This window comes from Miniopterus schreibersii (genome assembly GCF_964146895.1).
Source record: "Miniopterus schreibersii genome assembly, chromosome: 14".
NCBI lineage: Eukaryota > Metazoa > Chordata > Mammalia > Chiroptera > Miniopteridae > Miniopterus > Miniopterus schreibersii.
In genome coordinates, this window is record NC_138114.1 from 18,008,473 (window position 1) to 18,023,887 (window position 15,415).

Below are 15,415 nucleotides of genomic sequence, written 5' to 3' on the forward strand. Positions count from 1 at the left end.
TTATTAGTCTTCAAAGGCTGTTGTCACACAGAAGTCCAAGTCCAAGATCAGTCTCTCTGGCCTAAAGTCAAGGTGTGTCGGCAGGCCTGTTTCTTCAAGAGGCTCTAGGCTTCCTTGCCTTTTCTAGCGTCTAGAGGCTGCCTGCTCTCCATGGCTCATGGCCCCTTCCTCCATGTTTGAAGCCAGCAGTGGCTGGTTGAGTCTCTGTCTTGATGTATTACTCTAACCTCTTCTGCAGTAAATCTCCTTCCCATAAGGACCCTTATGATTACAATTGGGCCCACTGGGTAATCCGGGGGCATCTTCCCATCTCAAAATCCTTAATCACACCGCAAAGTCCCTTCTTCCATGTGAGGTGCTGTTTCTACAGGTGCGGCGGATTCATAGATGGACATCTTGGGGGGGGGCATTATTCAGCCCCTCACAGGCACCCACCTCATGAAGTGGGATACTACAGGGTAAATGCTTAGCACTGTCTAACGGACAGGAGGCCCATGATGCTTCACTCAGCTGGGCATGAGAGTCACTTTGAAATCTTTTACAAATTATCAGTGCCTGGGTTCACTCCTGAAGATTGGCCAGGGGCGGGGGTGGGGGTGGGGTGTGTGCACTGGAATTTTTATAAGCTCCCTATGGACTCTGTGGGGCAGTCAGGGGTGAGGGTGACTATAAGCACTGAATTCATGTTAGCAGTTATTCTTATTCCCCAGCTACTTAGCACCGAGCCTCAGTGCCCAGGAGCTATTCAATAGATGACTGTTGGACTAGACTGAACTGAATCACTCCTGGGGCCCCAACTGCCCCTGGGATGGGGTAGGAGGGGTGAGAGGGTTTCTTGCTGCTGCACCAGGGCCTGAAGAATGAGGTTCTGTGGGCAGACAGGCTGAGGCCTCTGAATCAACCTCACACCCAGAAATGGCCGCCTGGGGGGCTGGAGTCCTTCCTCCTCCCCAAAGTCCAGTCAAGGGGGCCGACTGGGCAGAATTCAGCCATCAACGGGCCATTGTTAACAGAACAGAGGGGCTCTGTGCCCACTTAACACTTCCCTCCCTCCCGAGGCTGCTCCCAGCTGAGGCCTGGCTTCTGGAGGAGGCAAGGCTGGGGAGGGGGCCATGGGGGCCCCAGGCTACGAGCGGGGAGGATTAGGGGTGGGGGCTGTTGGAAGAGCAGAGGCAGCTTAGAACATAGGCCAGTCTCACAAGTCAGCAGGCTGGAAAGCCGGGTGCTGATGTGGGTGCTCAGCTACAATGCTAGGAAGAGGTTCCAGTTAAAGCTGGAAATCCAGAAACAGCCCGTGAAGCCCACCAGACCCTGCAGAGCCGGGGTGAGGGGGGACAGCTTTCCCCTCGGGGTGGTCATGCTTGACCCACTTTCTTCCCTCTAAAAAAAACTCCAGAAAGGTGAAATCCACACGGTAAATGGCACCTTTCATTGCCTATAGAAGAACAGTGTTTTCAAAGGGGCTGGGAGGGTTTTATGTTCTGTGGGCTTGGGATTTAAGAGGCAGGTAATTCAACCAGGGCTGGGCATAAATGTCCCTTTGCTTAGCAGACCTTTCCTACATTCAGCACTTGATATTAATAGTGGGAGCTGGATTTCAGGAGGGTGGGGTTTAAGATCCCAAAGGCAGTGCCTGAGCAATATCCTAAAAAATATCGGAGACCTACACTTCTTGTGCTAGCCATTAGCAATTCTCATCTGTTGAATAGAGTAATCCTCTGGTAGTCTCTTCCAAAGGAGTACATCACCTCAAAGGCCATTCTAGGAAGGTGGGATCTCAAAGTGGGGTCCTGGGCCAGCAACAGCCCTTGGGAGCCTGGTTAGAAATGCACATTCCCGGGCCCCCCAGACCTCCTCAGCCAGAATCTCGGGGGCTGGGCACAGCAGGCTGTTCCAACAAACTTGGCAGGTGAGTCTGATGCACACTAACGTTTGAAAATCGCTGTTCTGGAGCGATATTTTTCCAACTTTAGCTTGTGCAATCAATTTGGTAGATCAGACAAGCTTTGGCTTTTGAATAAAGTAGGACACAATTGTGTAGAACAGGAAACATCAGAGTGCATCACGTGTAATGAGGACATATGGGTTTCATAAGACTTGTTTCAGTTGTGTGTCTCTGTCTGAGGTTTTGACTGAACAAAACAAAAAGACTGAAAGCCACCATTCTCCAGCCGGACTGGACTAATGTCAACCAGATCCCCTTTTAAATGTCTGGATCAAGAGGTTTGAAAGATCATGGTGGCATGAGTTCCCTGCCCCACAGGACGTGCTCGTGTAGGCAGGGAACAGATAAGAGGGGCTGCTCTCGGGGCAGACGGGACAGCCTCTTTACAGCGCTGGCCTAGAGTTAGATTAAATTGTGCATTCCCCACGTGTATAAAACTTCTGTCCCTCTCCTGCTTTCTCCACGTACCTGGAGAAGTGTGTGGAGCAAATGCCCGTGACCTCTGGGTGGTGGGATTGAGGGGTGATTTGTTGCTTTCTTCTCTGTACTTGTCCGTTTTACTTGAATTTTGCATACTAAGCATCTATCATTATTATAAAAGCAATAAAGTCATTACTTAAAAAGTACAAAACCGAGGGTCCACCTTTATATGGAAATACAGAGAAGGGAAGGCAGTCCCAAGGGCCACCTTTCCCCCATCTGTGACTGGCCAAATTTTACCCAAGGCTGACCTCACATGGACCAGAGCCCTCCTGATCCAGCCCTCACAGCCATAATCAACCCCCTAGGGGAGGACTGCCCCCCCCCCCCAATGTGTCACGCTCTCCTCCTTAGAAAGCCCTTTGCACCTCTCAGCTCTCCCAGGGCCCTGGGCACAGCCTGGATCCTCACCACCGCCCTCTCTGTCATTATCCAGAGGAGAAAGGGAGGTTCCAAAAAGCTAAGCCACCTGCCCAAGGCCACCCAGCTAGAGGTGCTAGGCAGGAGTTTGAAGGGCAAGGTCTGCTGATTCAAACCTAAAGCACATTGCTCTCCTGGCGCTATTTCTTTCTCTACCTCGGACCCTTCTTATCACTTTCCACTTTGCATTAGAGTTCACGCACGAAATAACTAACGAAGGAAAGAAGAAAGGAAGGGGGAAAGGGTGCAAAAAGGGTGCTTGGCAAAGTGGTGAGGGGAGAAGAGAGGATGGGACGGGAGGAAAAGAGGGCAGCAAGGGAGGCCTCGGGTCACACTCGGGGCTGGGAGTGAAGGGTGGGCCCTGCGTGTGTGAGCCCCACACGGAGGGGACCTTGAACATAGTCTGGCCAAGAGGCAGCATGGTCTGGTCAGAGCACCATGGCCAGGCCTCTACCCCATAGGCCCAGCTGCAGGCCCCTGCGCAGCCAGGCAAGAAGGGAAAATGAAGAAGGAACAGCCAGGAACAGAGTTCACCAGGAATCTGGGAATGCCACCTTGGAAGCTGCTGGGATAGCAGGGGATGAGGGACGTGAGGGCCTTGGTTGTGTGTCATGTGGATGGAGTCAAAGGTGACTACCGAGGGTGGGGGCTGAGACGAGGGCACAGCCTGGGAGGGAGCAGGTGCTTAGCAATGATCCCAGGCAGTGGTCACACGAACAGCTGTGGACAGGGCCAGACTCTGCACCTATTTTCCAGGTTGTGCCTCAGTTTGACTAGTGGTGGAACAGAACGCCCAATAAGTACGATCTTAATTGCTTCAAAACTGGACAATTTAAAAGCGGCTTCCACACAGGAAACTGATAATGCTGGTGTCCTTTGTAGAGAGGCCTGGATGTCTAGGGCAGGCATGGGAAAGAGATTTTACCATATGCCTTTTTTCTTACCTTTTCAATTTTGTACCATGGGCATGTATTATTTTATAAAATTTAATCAAACTAAAAAAATAAAATAAAAGCAAGTACCAGTTTGCTACCTGTAGAAGTAGAGGCAAGATTCTCTCATTTTGGACAAGTGATTTTAAAAGGCCTCTGAGTGTAAGCAGAGGTAAAACTGGAGAGGAAGGCTTGGGGGCCTTGAGAAGCAAAACCGCCCCTCCAGCCTAATAAGTCTACTTTCTCTGCGAGAAAAGGGGCAGCTCTCCAGAATGACTGTAGTGACTGGGCTGGGACTGAGGAGGAGGGAGTGCCTGGTTTGGATCCCCTCCCTTCTGTAGAGGGAGGAGTGGCCACCCCAAGGCCTGAGGGTACCTGGGGGCTGAGGGGGCAGTATCAGGAGGAGTCGCCCTACAGACTGTGGGGTTCTGAGGAGTTCCCAGATATCGTTGGGAAGGGCAACTAAAATTGTGCTAAGCACGTGGGACTTGGACATGAAAGGGGGTGAGGGACCCCTAAAGGCTGCAGACCCTCAGAGCTCTGGGAGTCTGGCACCTGTCCATTGAGAGCAAGGCAACCCATCACATGCTAGATAATCACCGAGGTCCTTTGTTTCCAGGCCTTTCCGGGGACAGGCACTGCCAGGACCAGGGTGAGGTTGGCACTTGGCAGGGGCTCAGAGAAGAAACCTGCCCCCCAACCTGAAGCCTGGGGAGAGCTCCTATAGCTTTAAAAGTGCTTCTGGAAAAATGGTGACTCATGGCCTAATTGAAATCAGAGCTTTTGTCTCACCCCAGAGGGTCATTTGCCCCTCAACACAGGGACTGGGGAACTGCAGAATGAATCAGAAATGCAAGCCTGAGAACAGAGCCAGCCTGCACTGCTCAAGGGCAGAGGGCAGGCTCTCTGTCTCCGTCTCTGTCTCTGTCTCTCTCTCCAGAAAGACGTGAGTCTCGGCTCCTCCCCTTTCTGGCTCAGGGAGTTCAGAGAGCCAGAAAACCTCTAAGCCTCACCTGGAAAATGGGGATAATCATGCCCCTCCCTCGACTCAGTGCAGGGCTGGTCACAGGCCCCTCCTTTGGGGTGCTGCAGGGCAGGTGGCATAGAATGCAGGGAGCTGTAGTGGCAACTGTGGCAGCCCCACATCCTGTGCCAACAGACTGGGCTGAGGAAGCTGGCACTCGCCCCTGGCTTGACTCAAACTCCTTTTCCGGGTCTGGCCCACCGAAAACAGGACAGGGGCTCCCTGAGCTCCTGTGCTCCTTCCAGAAGGGAGAGTCTCCCCCCAAAAGGCCATGCCAGCAGGGTTTGCATGGCCAGGGGCTGAGCACTCTCTGCCACCTCCTGAATGGATCCACACTCTCCAAGGAGCTCTGGTAAGTGACCACACACTGAGATGAAATCGCCCTGGCACTTCCTGTCTGTGTGCACACACACATTCAGTGCATTCCACCTCCTGCTATGCTCTGGTGGCTTCATTTGTGAAGTGGCTAAGAGCACAGGCACATCTGGAGTTAGACAGCTGAGGGTTTGAATTCTGGCTGTGTGACCTTGGATAAGTCACCTAACCTCTCTGGGCCTCAGTGTTGGCATCTGAAAAATGGAGCTACCTCATGCAATCCAATTGATGCAAATAAATCACTCAACCTGAGGAAGCTTAGTACATAAAGGGCTCCCAGATACTCAACGGTACCTTCCAGAAACGCAGAGGACGCTGGGACCTGGCGTAGTGCTGGGCACACAGTTCAAACAGGCTTTCCTTTAAAAAGTGATTCCAAGAGAATAGCAGGCATCATTAGCAAAGGAAAAGTAGCTCTAACAGCTCAACCAGTCTCCCGAGCTGTGCCCTCCCCACCCAGAATTCCAATTGGAGGTCTGGCATGGAGGCCCTTTTGGAAGCTCTTCATGCCCATTACGACTTCCAGAAGCTCCTGCCTCAGCTGGGTTTGTGAGTGGGGGTGGAGACCCCAGGTAGGGAGGGAAGGGATGAGAAAGTGGGAAACAGTGATGGGGAGCAGAACCCAGGACAGGAAGCTGGGGAGTTGACCTGGTCCTGCCACCTGGGGTATGAGGGTCCCCTTGCAGGACTTTGGGCACGAGGTCACCAGGAGAACCACAGAGGGCAGACTGGCAGGTGGGCAGCAGACAGACTCAGTGATGTCATGTTTTCCCAAAATGACTCAGTGCTTGCCCCTGGGATCTGAATGGTGAGCTGTGTGCTGTGGCCTCAGGGCCTCCCATCTCCTTGCCCTCCAGGCTTGCCCAACATCTCCCCTATTACCCCCTGCCCCAGGGACGCATAGCTACAGTGTCCATGCTCTGCTCTTGGCTGCAACCCTAGCCCAGGGCACACCCTCATGCTGCTCAGTCACATCTAATCTTTACACTGAGGGAAGACCAGACAGACCTGGTTTCATCACTGCCTCTGATTCCTCCAGGCTGAGCAACCTTGGGTGGCTACTCTACGTCTCTGAGCCTCAGTTTCCTCATCAGTAAAATGGAGACATTGCTAACAGCTTTGCTAGGTGGTGTGGGGCTTAGTGAGAACATCTGTAAAGTGATTGGCACACAGAAGGTGCTTAGCAAATGGAAACTATGACATTCAAGGGCCTCTTCAATCTGACCTCAATTACTTTTCTAACCATATTTTTAAAAAAGGATAATATCTCTTCTTGATGCTCACTGTGTGCCAGGCTCTGCTCTAAACACTATATAGAAACACACTTTATTTTCCTATCATTCCCAAGCGGTGGATACTGTTAGGACCTCAATTTTACAGATGAGAAAACTGAAGCACAGAGAGGTTAAGCAACCTGGTCATGGTTGCACAGCCAGTAAGTGAGGAGCAATGTTTCTGTTGGAGGTAGAGATGTTGATCATGCTCTGTTGACTGTGATTGTGAAAGGGGGGAGGGCACCTAATAGGAATAGGAGCACGGGTGTTTAATGGTTATTTATCTTACTAACTATAGATAAGAAGTTTTCCTATAGCTCTGGCCGGTTTGGCTCAGTGATTAGAGAGTTGGCCCGAGGACTAAGGGTCCCAGGTTCGATTCCAGTCAAGGGCACATACCTCTGTTGCAGGCTCAAAACCCGGCCCCAGTAGGGGCTTGTGCGGGAGGCGATGTGTCTTTGTCACATCAATGTTTCTCTCTCCCTCTCTCTCCCGTCTACTCTCTCTGAAAAGCAATGGAAAAAATATCCTCGGGTGAAGATTTCAAAGTTTTCCTACAGACACTGGGAAACTGGAGGATGTGCTACAAGAAGAAAAGTAGAGCTGTAAAAAGATAAGAGTCACCTTGGGGCTGGGCTGGGTCCATTGCTCAAAAAAGAAAATGAATTTTGAGAATAGACAAAGGACAGGATGCACTTTGATTTGGTTGCTGTGCCTGGAGCCTGACCCCCCCTCCAGGAGTTTGCCTCAGGAATGCTGACCGTTCTCAGATTCCAGGAACTGGTGGAGCTGAGTTTGAACACCATTGAAAATTAACTACCTTGTTATCAGACTTCAAGATCCTAGAAGACTCATACCCTGCAGCCACCCCCCACTCCCACCTTCATTCCTTATCCCTATATAATCAGCCAGCTAGTAAGGGGAGAGGAGAGCAGATTTTATTTGGACAAATCCTGCTGCTCCCCCCATACTGCTGGCATTATTGGAATAAACGCTCATATATCGTTCAACCCTGTCTCTGCTTAATTGGCTCATGGCGACAGGCAGCCCAGGCCCATTGTGTCCAGTTTCATTTCCATGCAGGCAGCCTGGCTCTGGAACCTACATATGTAACAACAACTCTGTCCTGCCTCATCTCTCTCTCTCTCTCTCTCCTTTGTATATCCTACAAATTACTGTTCAGTCCAGCTAGATTCCTCACCATCCCTGCATTTGATATGAACTTTCCCATCCTGTGCTTTTGCCCAGGTTCCCTTCTTGCACTGGAGTGCCCAGCTCCCCATGAAGCCTTCCCCAAGTCTTCCTTCATGTCCACCTTTGTGCCTGTCCTCTCTCCTAGCCTAGGGGTGCCTTCTGCTACCCTCCCTCCACCTTGCATAGTATCAAGCATGAGTAGGTATGCAGTACCTGGATAGGCAATGCCCGGGCCACAGCACCCTCATGTGTGCTCCCTGGCTGTGTGGGGGAGAATGCAGTACTCGGGGCCCCACTACTTCTGTGAGGACAGCTTGAGGGCTGCAGCTGGAACCACCCCCAGGGGGCCCCAGGGAGGCAGCCTGCCAGCTGGGCTTCCTTCTCTCTGCTCAGGGGCTAGGACTCAGCCATTGAAGGCCTCCATTGCCTGCGGGTCAGGGCTGAACCCTAGAGAGGCTGAACAGATATCGGTTCACAAAGAGGACAGGAGTAAGAAGCACTTGCTGGTGGGGTTGAGTAGTGGGGCCCATACCTAGTGCAATCACCCACCAGTCCACCTAATTCACAGGGGCCTCTCGGAGAGTTTCGGGCCTATCCTTGGGCTCTTAGCCCAGCACCCACAGAGTAATGACTATGAGAAGCTATCTACTCAGGATCCCACTTTCCCATTCCTTCCTTGTTCCACACAGGGCCTCTGTTCCACATGAGTTGCCCCCTCCCACTCACCATGATTGCCACCACCTCTACCAGACACAGATCACTCCCAGCAGAGCATCCTATCCTGGAGAAAGGGCACTTTCCCATCTGCCCAGCCAGTACCTCCTGGAGGGGCAGATCCAGGCCTCCTTCATCCCAGGGCCCCACACCACATCCATCACTCATGGTCCACAATCAGTTATGCACACTCACTACATGCCCGGGGCTGGCTAAACACTGAGGCCACGAAGTGAACAAGGCAGACACTGTCCTGCCTTGCAGAGCTCATACGCAGTGGAGAGCACAGACCATGAAACCAGCAGTGGCCACACAGGAGGGGAAAGTGCGACGCAGGGGACATGCAGGCAGCCTTGAGGAGGGCTGCTGATCTAGATGGGCTTCCAGAAGGAGACATCCAAGCTGAGGCCTGAGGATGAATGGGAGCTGGACACAATAAAAGGAGGAAGGAGAGAGTTCTCAGCAGCTGGAAAGGCTACAGAGGGCAGGGCATGTGTGGCTGGGAAATTAAGACAGTTTGAAACTTGGAATACTGAGTACAAGGTGAGGGCTGGTGAAAGAAGAGGCTGGGGGCTAATATTCACTGGAAGGTCACAGGGCCTGGGCATTAGGTGTCCCAAGCAGCTCGGTGCTCACTCCACGGTGGGGTTTCTGTCTTGCTGGAATGGCCATAGGGGAAACAGAGGCCCCGATCTGCTAGTTCCTCTTTATGAATTTAAATCCCTCCTGCTGCCATCTATCTATGCCACTTCCTGAGACCATGTCATTGCCAAGGAGAGAGGCAATCAGCTAGCTTTGTGACACAGGCTGCTGTACCATCAGAAAGGCCCTGCCCAGGTCAGCCTGGGGAAAGCAAGGCTCAAACATCCACTTGTGGTGCCCACAGGGGCCATGCCTACCCCTGAAGGCAGCCTCCCCAGAGCTTCCTGGCCTGAACCAGTGGCACACCCTGGCCACGGTTATGAAATAAACTATAAAAAGTTCTTGTGTGCCATTCAGCCTCTCAGGCTGTAGCCACAGCAGGACACACACATACACAGGTGGTACCATAGCAGGTTGAGGGCACTGACTGGAGCCAGACTGCAGGGCTCAGACCCCCCTTTGCACTCACCAGCTGTGGGAAGCCAGCAACCTGATCTGCCTGTCTGGTTCTGTGTGCCCAGCTGTTAAATGGCAAAAACAGCGGTACCTACCTCCCGGAGCTTCCTGGGAGAACTCAGTGAGCACAGGCCCGAAAGACGCTAAGAATGGTGCTGTGCATGTGAGCTGCTATCACCCTGCCCCTAGGCACCTGTACCAGATGCAAAGAATGAGGAACAGCCCTGGCCGATTTGGCTCAGTGGTTAGAGCATCGGCCCGAGGACTGAAGGGTCTCGGGTTTGTTCCCGATCAAGGGCAGGTACCTCGGTTGCAGGCTCGATCCTGGGCCCCAGTCGGGGTGTGTGAGGGAGGCAACCAATCGATGTTTCTCTCTCACATCGATGTTTCTCTCTCCCCCCCCCCCCCCGAAAAGAGATGGGAAAAATATCCTCAGGTGACGATTAAAAAAAACCAGAGAGATGAGGGACAGTGAAATAAAAGTAGAGTCTCTCAGAATAAAAATAAGCCAAGGTGTCTGACCTTTGTGGTCAGGGGTGACTTCCCCTTCATGACTGACTCATGGATTCCAGGTTCTAATCTTGGGCCTTTCCGAGAAAGTCTGTCCTTAAACCTGCAGCAATGGGGCCTGCTCCAGAGGACAGGCAGGCGTCCCTCACCCCCTCCCACACCCCATTCCCCCACAGCCCTGCCTGCCCACATGATCGGAGTTGTGAAATTCTTTGCTGAAAATCAGTGCAGTCTCAGCCAGGGGGTGGCTCAGTTTGTTTTCAAAATATTTCCTCAGATAGGGCTGCTTTGGCTCAGACACTTTAGCACTTTCCAGAATCCTGCAGATGGTGAGGCGGCTGGAGAGGAAGGGAGAAGAGGGAAGCGCGGGTGAGGCCCAGGGCCAAATGTCTCAGGTAGCTGTGTGGGCTCGCAGGCGCAGGCATGGCACGGCATGTATGAACAGGCATGCCCACACACACAGGGAGGCTGGAACACAGGTCAGTGTGGAGAGGGGGCTTGCAGCCGGCTAAGCTGTGCAGCCTGCTTAGGAAACAACTTTCATCGGAAGCCTAACTCTATGTATAGGCACATTTCTAAACTCTCCCAGATATTAATTCACTTACAGACCTGTGACCTATGACTTACTACCATCTCTTACTATTTAGGAAACCTAGGCCCAGAGAGGTGAAGTAACTTACCCAAGGTTACAGAGCTGTTAAGCAGCCCTGCAGGCATTCTGGCTTTAGTATACATGCTCTAAATTATTACATAATTTGTGTTTTGGAATGAGTGTTCCGTGTGTGTGTGTGTGTGTGTGTGTGTGTGTATTTCAGCCCATGACAATGTATGTGATGGCCTGTGAGTATGTGGGTGTGCAAACTCTCTCCCACCAAGGCTGCAAGCTATGGGGCTCGCTCACCCCAAATTCCCACTTTGCAACTTGGCAGCAGCAGGACAAAGGGACTCCCCACCCAGAGGCAGCACCCCAAGCCTTGTAGTAGTGCCCGCTCCCCAGATCCCGGCGGTTTCAGTTGCTGGCCAAACTTGGCTTAGCCACCTACCATGGGGAGGCCCCTCAGCCACTCCCTGGGTCTGAGGGGGGCCCTCAATTTCCACCCCTGCCAGGAAACTGCCCCTACCCCAGAGCCCTGGTTCGCTGGGTGCTGGGTTCTAGAGTGGGTCAATTGAGTTAATTGACGTTATTAAGTTATCACAAATTTGCTTCCTATTTTACAGACACCCCACTAGCACCCTAAGCTGATATGACTTGGGTCAAAAGCAAAGAACCTTGACATTCTAGTGAGTCTAGAAGCCCTACAACGTAAATGTATGGTTTTCGAGGGTTTCTTCATATCCGAGCCCCACCTTGGAGGTCCACAAGGACAATTAGCTTGGGTCCATTTACTCTAAACAGATATTTAAGACCCAAAGCTTCCTCAGATGCCACAAAACTTGAAAAAGCCCCCACCATTCTCCATCATCAAAGCCAAACTTGCCAACTAGAGACCACCCTCTGCCTCGCTGAGCAGGCAAGGCTGGGAGACTTACTCAGATGAAGCGGGCCTGAGCTGCAGCCCCCGGAGATCTTTTCTCCCACATGTTCCTCTTGCCCCAGCTGCCAGGCCAATGTGCCAGTGTCCTGTAGCACAAGGACAGGCCAATGGTGGGTGTGCTCCCTGACTTTTAAAGCTCCCAAAGTCAAGGAGGAGGGGCTGGACTGGGAAGGGCAGGAAGGAGGGAGCTGGAAAAGGCAGCCAGTGAGCCAGGTGTAACCAGGGGAGGGGAGACCAAAACAGAGCCTCTAGGCTGGTTCTGAAATGGTTGTTTACTTGTGGCATTCGGGAGAGGCTGAACTGGGAACTGGCTTATTTATTTTCCACACTTTTCCTCCAAATCCTTTTCAGAGAGTCCTCGGGAACCCCAGTGATAAATTTCCCAGGGCCCAGAAAAACCCCTCAGCATATGCCAGCTTTGTGGGGAAGACTAGGAGGGGGGAGCAGAGAGAGGGAGGGATGGGGCGTAGAGCCATGAAGTTACCGGTGGTCAGGGGCTCCTGGGGCCTGCCTGCCCCCTCCCTTCCCACTGGGGGTGCGGTGGGGGTGGAGGGGTGCAGGAGCAACCAGCTAGATTTGAGGCAGTGGAGACGGAGGTCCACCTTCAAGCACGGAGCAAACTGTCCACTTGGCCAGGGACCACGCCACGCTTGGCTGTGGAACCCGCGCTCAGGGCAGAGCGAACAGCATTTATCATTTGTTTAGCATCAGAGAAGAAAAAAGGACAAGTATTTCTGTTGAAGGAATGAAAAGGAGAGCTGTCTCCTTTCCTACTGTGTGACTTCATGAAGGACAGAGACCTCTCTCTGAATCCCCATGACTAAGATTCCCCTGGCTCCCTTGCTTTGTGACTTCTCAGCGGAGGTACTCAGCCTGTCCCTAGCCTTCGCTTACTGTCTGTCAATGCTCCCAAGTACTTCCATGCGTCCAACACTGGGATGGAGCCAGGGGTCCAAAGATGAAGAGCCCCTGTCCCTCGGGTGGGGCAGTGTCTCCCCACCCCGCCTTCCAACTCCCATCCTGGACAGCATGTCCACTCCCCAGGGGAGTGTGGAGTGGGGAGAGGGAAGAGGGAATTGGGCACTGCAAAGGGTCTCGGAACACACCCAGGTGGGCTTCCTGGGGCCACTGGGCAGGGCTCCTTGTTTAAGGTTGCCAGCTCTTCCCATACTATGGAAACCTGTATCCGAGGCTTTGGGGGCAGAGCTGGGGGTAGGCAGAGCAGTAAGGACCCTGTCCCAGAGCAGTAAGGACCCCCTGCTCAGCCCTCGGGGGTATAGAGTACCAACCAGACTGAAAACACTCTGCCATAAAGGCCTGTAGGGTGTCCTGAAGCAGCATGGCTTGCAGTTCCCTAGCAGTGGGATCCTGGACACCCACTGTACCTCTCAGAGCCTCATCTGTTAAGTGGAGACAGTAACCACTGTCCCTTTCTGGGGTCCATGTGTGGAAGCACAAGCTGGGGACCAGGCGAGCCATGTGGTTGTCACCCCCACCTCCTACCCCGCTGCCCTGGCTCTCCTGAGGATCAGACACCTCAGAGGAGTCCAGCTCTCTGGGGTGCTTGGTGCAGGGGTGAGAAGGACAGCCGTGACATGTCCCTTTATATTTACCACGTGAGTGATGGCAGGATGTTGCAGGTGGGGGCTGGTTTCCCTGTGTAATAGATTTCTATCCTAGTCAGGGCCAAAAAGGGAAAGGAATATAGTAATCCATTTGAACATGTTTACCTGGCAATTTCTTCCAACCCCAAACTTGTGACTTGTGACTTGTGGCAGCGTTGTCCCCACATCTCAGATAAGCCACGAATTATCTCTCACTGGAATTACTGCAACATCTCTCTGAAATCACTCCTAAGCCCCCACTTTGTCCTGACTCCAGATCCACATGGAAAGCTCTAGCAGCCTGGTGCCGCCCAGCCTTTGATTCCCATGGCCCACGGTGCAACCCAGGCTGGGCAGAGTGTGTGGAAAAAGAGAACTGCAGTAGAGGCCCAGGACCATGCTAGTACTGCATCACTGTTGCTTCCTTGTTGCCATGGAGAACCAGTAGGGACTTAGAAACAGCCTGGCATGGGGGAGAGAGCATGGGTCCAGAGTCAGACTGCCTTGGTTCAAATCCTGGCTTTGTCCCTCACCAGGTGTGTGACCTTGAAAAACTTACCGTGCTTAACTTTTCTGAGCCTCGTCTTCCTAATCTCTAAGGTAGTGATAAAATGCTAACCTCATAGGTGTATGTAAGGGCTTACTTAGTGAGAAAATGTATTAGGAGTACTTGATTCACAAAAGACATAATTAAGGTGGAAAGGTGATATTGGGAAGGGACTGGATGCAGCATCCCACCTAAAATTGGGGATGGCCAAGCCCAGATCACTCCCTCTCTCATCTGGAGCCAAAGTTCTGGGGTGCTGCCCACATACTTTGCTAATTTCAGCATTAAGACCATTTAAAGGCTTGAATTGCACACTGACCCTAGTCACAAAGGGACAGGGGTGGGAATGACACTCTTCTTTACAATTACGCAGCCCCACATCCTCGCGCACTCTTAATCCTGTGCCAGTCAGGAATCATTCCCAAGACTGCTTGCAATCACAGTTCCAGGAACACGAGCTGTTGCTCTCTTTTGGGAAGTTCATGCCAGCTAGCCCAGAGGCACCCACAGGGACTGAGACGGCTCCTCCACCTGCTGCCACCACGGAGCCGAGCCCCTGCTGGAGGACGCTGCTCCTAGACCCTGCACGAGACCCATCACCAACACGGCCAGCAGAAGCCTGGAAGATACGCGCTCAGGCTCAGCGAGCTGCAGAAATGAAGACTTTCCTGCTCCCCCTCTTAGGGGAGCAGATGCCAGTGATGAAGCTCAAGTCCCCGATGCCAGCCCACGGGGCACCATGGAATGAGCTGCTTGAGCCACTGCCTCAAACAGGTCAGGCAGGGCTCCCTGGAAACACTGAGGACCCTTCTTCTGCAGAAGGACCAATTCCCACCCAGCTCAGGCCGCCGGGCTTGGCTCACAGTGAGTGCTTAACAGGTATTAATTACTGCTGTCATTATTGGCCAAACAACTATTTACTGAGTACCAGGCACTGTGCTAGGTCCAGGACAACCCTTGAAGCATCCTGGGGCCTCAGGACACCCGAAAACAAACACAACCGGAGGTGCAATGAAAATAAATAAGGCTTCAGGACCACCCTGGTTTCTCCCTGACCTTGGGATCTTAAACACCCCCGCTCGGTTTTGCACGGCCACACCTAAGCCTGGAATCTTCTCAGCTGCCCCCGCCCGCCGCCCCAGGAAAGTCCCTCCGAGGAGGCGCACCCGCAGGGGTAAGAAGGGCTTGGGCTTCCCTCGCAGGCCCCGTCAGGGCCACCACCCAGCTGTCCAGCTCAGCACCGGCCGCCAGCCTTTGCCTCCCGGCTCACAGACCCCAGCGGCCAGGTCTGAGCGGATGAATCACTCCCTCCTTTCTCCGGGCCTCGCCTCCCGAAGGGCTGCGCACCCCCAGACACATCACCCAGACACCGAGTTTCCACGCCAAACTCGCTCCTGGTGAACCCCGAGAAGGCACCGCAATGTCTGCTTTCCCCTCCCCACTTCTCGGCCTCGGGGTCCTGGCCACGACTTTTCAAAGACAAGACAGCCCCTCCCAAGCCCATCGCTTTTTTTTGGGGGGGGGGGCTTCTTCGGGGGGGGGGCAGCAGGGGCAGCAGACAAAGACCGTGAGTTTATCTAAGGGCAGGGGGACAGGCTAGGTCTGAGGCTCGGGGCCGCCGCGCTCCGGGGCGGTACATTCGGGTCTCCCCGCGCGCCCGGCCGGGGCGCCTGCTCGGAGCGTGTGCGCGGCGCCGCGGGCTGAGCGACGCCGAGCGGCGTGGACCCGGCCGCCGCGAACCCGGGCGCAGGGGGTGTGGAGGC

At 53.4% G+C, this 15,415-nt stretch overlaps 1 protein-coding gene across 2 annotated transcripts in view; it reads right to left on the reverse strand.

Moving 5' to 3' along the window:
- CHST3 (carbohydrate sulfotransferase 3) overlaps nucleotides 1-15,415 on the reverse strand; it is a 38,067-nt gene that overhangs the window by 21,884 nt on the left and 768 nt on the right. Inside the window, exon 1 of one of the 2 annotated variants that reach the window (XM_081158788.1) lies at nucleotides 11,497-11,583. The exons of the other annotated variant lie outside the window; for it this stretch is intronic. The gene's annotated coding sequence lies outside the window, so the exon portion shown is untranslated. Of the gene's footprint in view, nucleotides 1-11,496; nucleotides 11,584-15,415 lie in introns of those variants that run through there. 2 annotated transcript variants of the gene reach the window in all.